Source organism: Tenrec ecaudatus, chromosome 17 (genome assembly GCF_050624435.1).
Source record: "Tenrec ecaudatus isolate mTenEca1 chromosome 17, mTenEca1.hap1, whole genome shotgun sequence".
NCBI lineage: Eukaryota > Metazoa > Chordata > Mammalia > Afrosoricida > Tenrecidae > Tenrec > Tenrec ecaudatus.
The window spans coordinates 61,369,525-61,381,857 of NC_134546.1; the positions used below are offsets into that span (position 1 = coordinate 61,369,525).

At 51.2% G+C, this 12,333-nt stretch overlaps 1 protein-coding gene and 1 non-coding gene across 2 annotated transcripts in view; one reads left to right on the forward strand and one right to left on the reverse strand.

Moving 5' to 3' along the window:
* Nucleotides 1-12,333, reverse strand: part of CORO2B (coronin 2B) — a 171,469-nt gene that overhangs the window by 98,023 nt on the left and 61,113 nt on the right. The gene's annotated exons all lie outside the window — the stretch shown is intronic.
* Nucleotides 4,723-4,843, forward strand: LOC142431223 (small nucleolar RNA SNORA61). Its single transcript, XR_012780763.1, has one exon. It is a non-coding gene; the product is annotated as a small nucleolar RNA SNORA61 (small nucleolar RNA).

Here is a 12,333-nt window from a genome sequence, read left to right on the forward strand (position 1 = left end):
CCAGCCTGTGTGATCACGAGGTGCCAAAGGGACGAGTTATAAGGCATCATGCAAAAAAAAAAAGATGTGTGTGTTTATGTATATATGTGTGTGTGTATGTATGTATATGTATATATATATATATATATATACATACCATACTGAATGAAGGGGGAAGTGCAGAGTGGAGACCCAAGGCCCAAGTGTCGGCCAATGGAGATCCCCTCATAGAGGGGTTTAGGAGAGGAGATGGGTCAATCAGGGTGCAAGGTAGTACCGATGAAGAACACAGCTTTCCCCCAGATCCTGGATGCTTCCTCCCACCAACTACCATGATCCGAATTCTACCTTGCAGGGCTGGATAGGGCAGAGTTTGTACACTGGTACATATGAGGGCTGGAGGCACAGGGAATCCAGGGTGGATGATACCTTCAGGACCAAGGGTGTGAGGGGCGATGCTGGGAGAGTGGAGGGTGAGTGGGTTGGAAAGGGGGAACTGATTACAAGGATCCACATGTGACCTCCTCCCTGGGAGAGGGACGGCAGAGAAGGGGGAGAAGGGAGACTCCGGATAGGGCAAGATATGACAAAATAACGATGTATAAATTACCAAGGGGACATGAGGGAGGGGAGAGCGGGGAGGGAGGGAAAAAAAAAGAGGACCTGATGCAAAGGGCTTAAGTGGAGAGCAAATGCTTTGAGAATGATTGCGGCAGGGAATGTATGGATGTGCTTTATACAATTGATGTATGTATATGTATGGATTGTGATAAGAATTGTATGAGTCCCTAATAAAATGTAAAAATAAAAATTTTAAAAATGCATTAGTGAGTTTTACTTTTAGTTGTTCTTGCATCTCCGAGTTGTGACCTTACTTTATTCCTGGGAGTGGCGTCTACTTAGGCAGATAATCCGCACACCCACCACTGCTCTGACTGTTCCTCCTCAGTGACCCTTCAGGACAGAGGAGAATGGCTGCGAATCTTGAAAAAAGCAGACACCCTCCTCCTTCTCCCGTGGAGCCCCTGGTGATTGGAGCCTCTGACCACTGCATAGCCCAGCAGGGTCCTCTCCACACCGCTGGGACTGTTAGAGCAGACATTCCGCCCCCCCCCCCAAACCAGTGGTGGTGTCACAAGAAGACTTTGTAGCAACATAATCGCCAAACCTGTACAGGAAAACATATAGCTTCAACTTTCTCCCTTGGAGAGGCTTTGAACCATCAACCCTGTGGTTAGCAGCATCATGTGTAACCACTACAACACCCAGGGCAACACAATACTCCACAGCTCACTGTCACGAGTTGATTCCAACTCACAGCGACCCTACAGGACGGGGCAGACCTGCCCCTGTGGGTTTCCAAGACCTGGATGCTTTATAGGAGTAGAAAGTCTGGTCTTTTTCCCATGGAGGGGCTGGTGGTTTCAAACAGCTGACCTTGCAGTTAATAACCCAACTAATAACCACTATGCCACACAATAGTAGCCTTTAAAAAAACACTTTACTGGCATGTAATTTACATATCATACAATTTCAGTGGTTCAATCATCACCTCAATCAATTCTAGAACATTCCTTCCTCTTTGTCATTGTTACTCCCTCCTCACATCCCCTGCCCTCCACTGCCATGACCCTCAAGAGACCATTTAATCCAGTTACTGTCTCTACAGATACAGCAGGAGTCCCCAAAATCAAACTTGCTGAGAGACTTTTCCAAACGCCCACCTCCCCTTACCAGCAAATGGTGGGTTTGGGCTGGCTGATTTGCTCAGAAAGGGGTCCTGGCCAGACCTCCACGGAAGGGGAAAGCCCAGGCGTGTAGCCTGAAGGGCTGTGGAAATGAGAAGGGAGAGAGAGGAGGAAGCTCCCTGAGATGCACATCCTGCTTCTGCTCGCTGCCTGGGGCTGCCAGGAGGAGGAAGGAGAGTGGGTTTTGCTAGGTGGGATGGGTGAGTCCTCAGGGCAGGCGGGCTTCAGGCAGCTTTCTGGAATAAGACAGGCCACTGTTGAGAGCAGCTCTGGGGCAAATAAACGTAGCTCCATAGAGTTAGGTGAGCCCTGCTAATAGAACGCTTAAGCCCTTGGCTGCTAACCAAAAGGTTGTCAGTTCAAAGCCACCGTGAGGCTCTGTGGGAGAATTGCCTATTCTCAAAAAGATGACAGCCCTGTAGCATCCTATGGGCTCTGCCACTCTGTTACTTGGGATCTCTGTGAAATGAACATTATGGTTTCTAACCACACAGCCCCTCCAGAGGTTAAGAGGGCTGGGGGGCCCTCCAGACCCCGCGTCAGTGTTTGGGTGCTGGAGAGAAGGCGGCAGTCCCTGCACACCACCAGGAGAGACGTGGCAGGCCTGGGAACCACAGGCATCACAACGTTGCCATGGTGAAGGGAAGGCATGAGAGGCTTTCGGGCAGGCTGCCCAGGCTCAGGCCTGCAAGGCCAGCAAGGCCTGGGGAGGGGCTGGCGATGGGCCTGGGCTACAGGACAGAGAGCATCATGAGCCCTGAGCTAACCCACTGCAGGCTTCAGCAGCCACCGCCCCCGAGGGCCGAGGGCCAGGCCAGCCAGTCCTCAGCCATAAGCATGATCCCCATCTGAGGTTACATCAACCCTGACCAGCCCTCTCCCCAGAGGCCATCTGGAAAGGAGGACAAGCCAGAGGGGCTGGAGCGCTGAGAGATAAGCCTTTTGAACTTCTTCAACTGAGAGCCAAATGACCCCCCAAGGGGCAGAGCCCTTTCAATACAAGGCTCTTTAAATGGTTCTGCAGATTGCACTCTGGCTTCACGGGTCTGGGCTGACTGGCTTGACTTTCTCTCTCTCCAGGACCCTGCCAGATGGGGACCCCTTGGGAGGAAATGGTCTATGTTTCCTTGGCTCACCAAGTGGTCAGGGGCGCCAGGTAAGACCCTGAGACTGGACCATGTGACAGCGCCTCTGGCGTTACGCAATGCAGGGCCTTGCAAACTACTTCAGAAGTGAGACACCAACGATGGAATGGAAACAACCCAAAAATGTATCTGCGGAGGAATGGATAAGTAAACACTTAGGCGGTACATACATGCACACAATGGAATAGTATGTAACTCTGAAAAGCAATGACGAAGCTGTCGAACAAGACATTATGCTCAACAAAGTTCGCCATCTCATGAAGTCCAGTGCTGCATGACGCACTACTACTACTACTACTACTACTACTACTACTACACACACACACCAAGAAAAATGGTTTCTGCACCAAGAGAAGACGACTTTGAAGCTATGCGGGGGGTGGGGGGAGCGGGGGAGGGAGAAGGAGGAAGGGGGAGAACAAAAGGAGGTAGTTGGAGGGTTTATTGGGATAGAGTCACTGTTCTAAGGAGCCCTGGTGGTGTAGTGGTTATAAGTGGGGTGGGGGGGCTGCTAACTCAAGGTCAGCAGTTCAAAACCACTGGCTGATCCTCCAGAGCAAGATGAGGCTTTCTGTTTCCATGAAGAGTTCGGTCTCAGAAGCTCCTAAGGGCAGTCCCACCCTGTCCTGTGGGCTGCTGTGAGCTGGCACGGACTTGATGGCAGTGGGTGGGTGAGGTGGTCACTGTTCTGTTGAGTTGGCTGGGTGATGGCATTTTGTTTTGCTTTTTAAAAAAAGATTACTTATTGGGGGCTCTTACAGCTCTTATAATAATCCATACATCAATTGTATCAAGCATATATGTACATATGTTGCCGTCATTATTTTATAAAACATTTACTTTCTATGTGAGCCTTTGGTATCTGCTCCTCTTTTCCCCCTCCCTCCCCCCTCCAGCCCTTGTGCCACCTTGATAAATTATAAATTATTTTTATTTTCATATCTTACAGTATCTCCCTTCACCCACAGTTTCTGCTGTTCACCCCCCAGGGGTGGGGTGGGGGGAGTTATGTTTTGATCATTGCAATCGGTTCCCCCTTTCTTCCCTCATCCCGCTACCTTCCCCCTATCCTCCTGGTGTTGCTGCTCCCATTTCTGTTCCTAAGGGGTTTATCTGACCTGGATTCTGTGCATTGTGAGCTCTTATCTGTACCAGTGTACATGCTCCGGTCTAGCCAGAACGGAAAGGCAGGACTGGGGTCATGAGAGTGGGGGTGAGGAAGCTTCAGAGAACCAGAGGAACATTGTGTTTCATTGGTGCTATGCTGTGCCTAACTTATCCCTTCCTGTGGCCATTCTGTGTGGGGATGTCCCGGTATTTATAGATGAGTTTTGGGTCTGCTCCGACACCCCCTTGCTGTGCTCAGCAATATGTTGTGTTTTTTTTAAAATTTATTTTTGGTTTTCTGATGCCTGTTACCTGATCCTATTGACACCTCATGATCGCACTGGCTGGTGTACGTCTTCTATGCAGGCTTGTTGCTTCTCTGCTAGATGGCCACTTGTTTATTGTCAAACTTCTAAGACCCCAGATGCTCTAGCTTTTGATAGCTGGGCACCATCTGCTTTCTTCACCACATTTCCTTATGTACCCATTTGTCTTCAGCGATTGTGCTGGGAGGGTGAGCATCACAGCATGCCAGGTTGTTAGAGCAAAGTGTTCTTGCATTGAGGGGGGGGCTTGAGCAGAGACCCCAAAGCCTGTTCACTACCTCAATGTATTGTTTGTCATATAATTATATGTACATAGGTCAATGCCTCTATTTTTATGAGTTAATATGTCTACTTTTCTCTTTGTGTGTTAGAGTTCACAAATAAAAGGGGGAAAGAAGAGGTAACACAGGCTGGAACTCCCTCCAGCTTCCTTCCCCATCAGATCTAAGCACTGGTCTGAGTGGTTACCAAAGGAGGAAAAGTAGCATGGAAACAGACTTCAAGGCTTCCCTAGCCCGTGGGCTAGTTACAAATACAAAAAAAAATATTTACTGACAAAAGAAATAAGAGGGCAGCCCCAGAAGCAGGGAGGTAAATTAGGAGCAGCCACATCTCCATCCCACAGGTGGTCATGAACAACAAACAGCCTAACGGGGGGTGCTGCGCCCCTCTTCGCTTCAAACATCACCCTAGGCTTTGGGTGTCCAACTGTGCTGTTGAGATGGGAGCTCCTGAGGGCAGACTCCTATCACGCTCCTGCCTGGAGAAAAGGCAGGATTCAACTGCGACCATGGTGCATCCACGCGGGCCAGCCCCGGGGCTGTGCTCCAGCAAATGCCGTGGCTGTTTCACAGCGGATGGCTAGACTTTTCTCCTGGGAAATGGTGGGCTGGCACTGCCTGTCTCTTGGTTAACAGACAAGCACATTGACCATTTGTACCCTCGTGTGTGTCCTTACAACAAGTCTCCTTTAGTGATGTCATCAGAGAGCATCTGTGGCAGTGACATCATCTCCTGTCAACTTGAGAAGGGGTGGAGTCTAGCCTGTCAATTAAGCCATAGCCAATGAGGTGTCTGAGTGGGCATCGCCTTCTCCTGAGGATTCTGGGAACTCTTATCTTCCTCCCTGGAGCGGGGACACACACTCTCTGCTTGGTGTTCCTGATGACAAGACACATGGAGCTACACTAGAGCCTTGGAGCTGAAGCTGGAGGAGCCACATTGAGATCCACAACAGCACTGGATGCTCACACCACCACTGGATCCACAGGACTTTCCACCCACTGGCTTCTGATCTTCCTGCATTTGGCATCATTGCATGTGTTACATGAGCCTGAAGAAGACTTTATAGATTGGTATCGGACATATAGGCTGATACTGGACTTGTGGACTTGATCTGGACTGGGCTGGGATGTTTTCTTAATGTACAATGACTCTTTGATATAAAACTCTCTCTGAAGCACATATGAGTCTCCCTAGATTTTTTTCTCTAGTTCACCCGGACAAATAAAACATCTGTTTCTAGAGCAGTGGTTCTCAACCTTCCTAATGCTGTGACCCTTTAATACAGTTCCTCATGTTGTGGTGATCCCCCAACCATAAAATTATTTTCAGTGCTATTTCATAGCTATAATTTTGCTACTGCCATGAATTGAGCTACCCCTGTGAAAGGGTTGTTCGCCCCCCAGAGGGGTCACGAACCAACAGGTTGAGAACTCTGTTCTAGAGCCAATCCAGTGATGGGGGCGGGCAACAGCAGCTCTCCCTGGACTGCACCTCTGACTGTCCTGGCACCCTGTCCACCGTGCTGTGGGCACGGTCATGCCTGGCCACTAAGAAGAGGCGCAGCGCCCTCCTTGCACAGATATCTCAGCACTTGCTCCGGTATGGTGGCCAGTGTCCAGGGTTTAGTGGATGGCCTGTGATAGCACCCTGGCCATCCTGTCCCTGAGGGCCACCTTCTCCAGAGCACCTGTAGTATCTCCTGGCTGCAGCCCTCGCCTGCACCTAGGCATTGAGAGACTTCAGAAAGTTTGTGGGGGATGGAATTCAAAGAGAATGGAATGTTTCCACAGAATGGAACGATCTCGGACTGGTTCTCTTTTCATGGGGAGGCCTTATCTTCTCTGGAAGGCTGTCCAGTGGACCCACATGCTGGCTTTGAGGGTTAGAAAGAACAGGGATGCTTAAGTCTGATGGACCTGGGAAATCTTCCCTCTATCACTTACGAGGTGTGAACAAGTCAGTCACTTGTCTAAAACTTGTCGAAAACTTGGGGGTAGCTGTGCCCACCTGTTGGGGCAACTTGCATCTATGAGCCTCCCCTAGTGTCCTGCACACAGCGGGCAGTCGTGACTAACTGGGCTGGGGGTGCAAGCCTCACTTCAGAACTCTCTCAGCCATGACCATGAGTGGTTCCTGGTAGCAGTAGGACAGATGTCTACACAAGGGGGGCACAGTAGATGCTGCTGATCCCTTACCCCCTCCCCCCTCCATCACAGAGGCTGAAAAGGCTGGATGCTCATGGTCCCAGCTCCCCTCCACGGCAGGAGAGGCCCCCTGGCCCAGGGCTCATTCTCAACGACCTGGCCGATGCCCTGCTTCTTGCTTGTTGGCATTTGAGAATGCGACGTGCTGTCAGGAGCTGTGGCAGTCATTTTGTGACTATGAGGTGTCAAGTTCAAGATCAAAAAGCCTGAATGGTGAGAGGAGAGAATCTTGATCCTCAATCCACTGAGGGCCTCGCCCCCTAGGCCTCTAGTTCAGTACATTGCACGCTGCTCTGTGGCTGCTGCTGGGTTTTTCCTGTTCCTTGCAGCCAAAAGCATTCTTCCCTGCTAGCAAGTTGATGCCCACTCGTAGCGACCGATAAGGCAGGGTAGAACAACCCCTGTGAGTTTCTGAGTCTAATTTTTAGCAGGACTAGAAAACCCCATATTCTCCTGAGGAGCGTGTGGTGGTTTCGCACTGTGTTCTCGCGGATTGCAGCCTCACACGTAACCACGGCACCAGCAGGACTCCGGTAACAGCACCTCAAAGAAAGGAAAGGAGCTGTGGAGAGAGTAACAGCCCTTCGAGTCTTTGGACATGGCCTGTCCTCTGTGCCATGAGGTCATGCTGGCCCTGTGAGGTCTCTGTGCCCCTGGAGCCAGAGCCCAGGTGCTGTCCAGACTTCTCATGCCCCTGCCTGCTCAGCGGGCCTGCCCCTGCCCAAGGGCAGTGTAAGCCCAGGGCCGTGCCATCCCCCTTCCAGGTTTTCTGTCCTCCTCAGCAGAATTCCGCAGGGTGGGCCCAGGAGCTGCCTCCCATGCACGTTGCTGGAACCCAGGTGCACAGCCCATGTTCCACTGGGGAACAGAAGCAGAACCCAATGTATCCTGCCCGTGGTGCACTGCCCACCCCACCCCCAGCACCTCCGGGTCCAGTAAGGCTGCAGAGCTGTGACGGACTAGAGACCCCCTTCCCTTTGAATCTGTATTCCCCAAGCACTGCCATCATTGCAGAAACCACATGGAAGACGGTGGAGAGGAAAATGAAATGCCGTATGTCAATCACCTGGCACCATGCCTGAGAGGGACACACGGCACGCACCAGCACCGCCCTGCCCTTCCGGGTCAGTGGCCTTGCCCCGAGACAACACTTGGTCGGCGGGCAACTCCTAAACGGTGGCGATGGCCTAAACCCTGGGGGCAGCTGACGGTTGGGTCCACGTCAGGGGCTGGTCTCCCCTCATAAGCAGCTACATACTGCCGCTCTAAGAGAAACACACAGAGGGGCGCAGGACCCCACTCCCAAATGGGATTGCAGCCGTCAATTTAGAGGCTACAGATGTCCAACATGATTTCGCAGGGACATAATTCAGCCCGTATATGTTATTCACAGCGCCCCAGTCCCTGTCAAGGAGGGATAGCAATTGTGCTTCCTCATGGGGTTGGATACAGGCCTTCAATGAGAAAATGCATGGAACACCTGTCCTGTCCGCTTACTTGGCAGGAAGGTGTGTGCCAGGCTTGCGCCTTCTCACCTTACTTATTCAATCTGGATGCTGAGCAAATCTTTGGAGACGCTAGATTACATGTAGAAGACAGCATTCGGATTGCGGGAAGGTTGACAAATAACCTGGACTAAGCAGATGACTGAGCCTTGCTTGCGGACAGTGAGGAAGACTTGAAGTATTTGCTGATGAAGGTCAAGGATTGCAGCCTTCAGTATGGATTCCAACTCAATGTAAAGAAAACAAAAATCCTCACAACGGGACCCATAGGTAACATCATGGTAAACAGAGAAAAAACTGAAGGCGTTGGGGACTTCATCTCGGCTTGGCTCTACAATCTATGTTCACAGAAGCAGCCGTCAGAGAAACGATACATTGTATTGGGTCAATCCGCTGCAGAGAAACGATACATTGTATTAAGTCAATCCGCTGCAGAAAACCTCTTGCACGTGTTGAGAAGCAAGGCTGTTACTTTGGGGACTGAGGTGTGCCTGACCCAAGGCAAGGTAGTTTCACGTGCCTGGTGTACACGTGAGAGCTGGACAGTGAATGAGGAAGACTGAAGACAAACCAATGCATGTGAATGACGGTGCTGGAGAAGGCTATTCCAAGCACCACGGGCTTCCAAACGAACAAACCAAGCTGTCTGGGAAGAAGGACACCCAGGATGTTCCTTAGAGGCAAGGATGGTGCATTAGGACATATTGTCCGGGAGACCAGTCTGTGGGAAACGTCATGTTTGGTAAAGCGCAGGGGCAGTGAAAAGAGGACGGCTCTTGACAAGATGGATCGACACAGGATGGGTCCAACGTAAGAACAACGGTGAGGCTGGCACAGGGCCGGGTGGCATCTTGTTCTGCTGCTCTCAGAGTCCCTGGAGTCAGAGCCGACTTGCTGGCATCTGACAAGAGCAGCAGCATGACCTGGCATACTGCTATGCATTTAGCATGTGTAGCCATTTCCTGTTCCCTTGCTCAAAAACGGACTAAGTGACAGATTATGTTTCTACGTGAGTGTTGTTCTTGTCCATGCCAGGCACTGTTCTCAACAGTTCACAAGCTCCAACTTCCATTAACGCTCATCAGGTGGGCACCTTTCACTTGCCCGAGGGGAGAACTGAGGCTCAGAGGTCGAGTAACTTGGCCAAGGAAGTGGTGGCAGATGCAGGCCTGGGGTCTCCAGCTCAGGGTCTAGAGGCTGTGGGTTCAGTCAGCAAGCTGTGGGGCCTGTGTTCTTCCTCTAGGCACACCACGGGTTAAGAACCACACGTGCATGGGCTTAGACAACAGAAATCTCTTGTTTTGTCACAACTTGGTAATCATGGCTCTGACGTAAAAACAAAACAGACACAAAAAGGAAACAACAAGTGCTGGTGACGCTGTGAGGAGCTTGAAATTCATCTATCCACCTACCGGGGGGTCTGGAAAATGACACACCCAGGATGGGCAGTGCTATGGTGCTCCCTTCAGAAGCCAGAAATGGAAAGACCCACGTGGTCTGGCAGCCCCACTCCTGGAGAAACGAGAGCAGCAACATGTAGAGACGTGCTCGCTCGTGACCACGGCAGCATTACTCACAGGAGCACATGGCTGAAGACCACAAAAGTGACCATCAAGGCGGAAAGATGAGCACAGTGTGGGGCCGGCCACCAGGGGCCTGGTGGCCGTGATCAGCACTAAGGAGGACTCTGGGGATGGCTCTGGAGGACACCGTGCTGAGGGAAAGAAGTCCAGTGACCAGAGGACAGACACCGGATGAAGCCATTATTATAAAGAAACCAAGAACAGCCTTGCACAGAGAAAGAAACGCGCTCTGTTACCAGGGAGGGGTGGGGGAGGGAGAGCGGATGGGCATTGACTGGGGGTAAGGCAGGCAAGAAGTCAAGCATGACTTCCAACTGCAGTGAATTCTACAGCACACGCAGTCCTGTAGCAACAATGAAGACACAGGCGATCTCGGAATAAGGTAGCAGATATGCTAAAGAGTGCAGGAGGTTGTGCATGAATGTGGGGCTGTGGTTGAGGACATTTCTACATACCTATTTGAATATGTATGCATACATATCCATTTCTAACAGATACATAAGGGTTGTGTGTCTATCTATGTCTGTGGAAAAGAGAACCTAGGGGCACAGTTATGGAAACACCTTAGACACAGCTGCACACTCTGTGGGACGAAGTTACTGAGCTTGAAGGTTGAGGTTCACAGTCATGGCGGGTATCTAAGCCAAATGGCATAACATAGCCCATACAGACAATGTTCCACCCTTGAATTTGGCGAGTAGCGCCTGTGGATATGAAAGCTGGAGACCGGCCAGCCAAGGTACATCTTTGGTCTCTTTCCATCTAGAACAAAGGAGAATGAAGAAAATCGAAGACTCAGAGAAGCCATTAGGCCTTCGGACTAATGCCCACACGACCCACAACCCTTCCAGCCTGAGACCAGAAGAACTAGACCAGATCCCATATCAACTGCTCTGACCAGGGTCACAATAAGAGGTCCCTGTTGGAGTGGCTGAAAATGTGAAACAAAATCCAACTTTCTAAAAGAAGACCGGCCTTCCTGGCAGGACAGAGACTGGAGGCTCCCCTGAGACTCATGCTTGAAGACAACTTTCTAAATGGGATGGAAGCCACTCCAGGAGACCTCCTTTCAGGCCAACATGAGACGGAGCCATCACAGATAACCACGATGTCACTCGGGACCCCAAACGTGCCCTTGAAGTACAACTTATTTATCTGTCTGTTTAGTTATGTATTCATTTACAAGACAAAGAAGCCTATTGTTTGATCGTGCTGGGGGCTGGGAGTACAGGGGCAAGGTGTGAGCCACATTGGTTCCTCGAGGGAGCATCTATGGAGTGTGTCTCTCCGGGATCTGGCAGCTCTGGCCCTGCCTGGCTGCAGCTGCTGTCTCACACAGTACCCGTCTTTGTTGCCCTGTCTCGGTGCATGCGCTCTTCTGCGATAAGGAGGCCAGCTGTAGAAGATTAGGACCCACCCTACTCCAGCGTGACCTTATGGTAACTGAGCCCACTCTCAAAGACCCTGTTCTTAAACACCGGCGCCCTGGTGGCGTCATGCTTACACGTTGGGCTGCTGTCTGCGTGGTCGGTAGTTCACAAGCACCGGCAGCTCCTCCTCGGGAGAAAGACCGGGCTTTCTACTCCCGAAACTGGCAGTCTCAGAAACTCACAGGGGGTTTGTTGTAAGTCAGCATTGGCTCCAGGCCAGTGACTACTTTTAAACATAGTCACATGCACAAGTGCCAGAAAGTTAGGACTTGAACATCAATTTGGGGGCAGGGGGCACACTTCGATCCTAATAGACCCCACCCCACCCTGGGGCTATTGGAGGATTAGTGAGGCAGCACGTGCCAAGGTCTCGGCACACAGAAGGCACCGCTCGATGCCCATGATGTAAAGCATCATCGTTTCTGAGCAGTTACCATGACCAATGCATGCAAAGCTGCTGCTTCTTGTCCATTGTCCCCTCTCCGGGACATGTGGTGGGGCGGCTCCCTGCCTGGGTTCCAGTTTGGGAACAGCGTGGTTCAAACCCACCAGTTGCTCCAAGAGAGAAAGATGAGGCAGTACCCACACCCCTAGAGAGTCATCATCTCGGAACACCTAAGAAGTGCTACCCTCTCTTACAAGGCATGAATCAGAATCGACTGGATGGCGTGAGTTTGGCTTCGTTCTGGACACCATTAGAGACAGTTTCTATGAACTGATTTAGTCCTTGCTACCCACCGGTACACATTACTGTGCGCAGTTGGCAGAGGAGGGAACTGAGACAGAGAGCAGGGCGGTGTCTTGTCAAGATCCCACACTCAGTAAGTGGTGGAACTAGACCTGTCGTTTTCCTCCAGTGATTAATTGAGTGGCTGAATGACAGCAGACCTCCTACCTGCTCTTCAAATCCCTAACTTCCCCTTTGAGATGGGCAGCAAGGCAGGCTCTGGAGTCTGGGCTTATGACCTCAGTCTCTGGCCAGCCCCCACCCTGTGGCCACTCTCTAAAGCAGGGTTTCTCG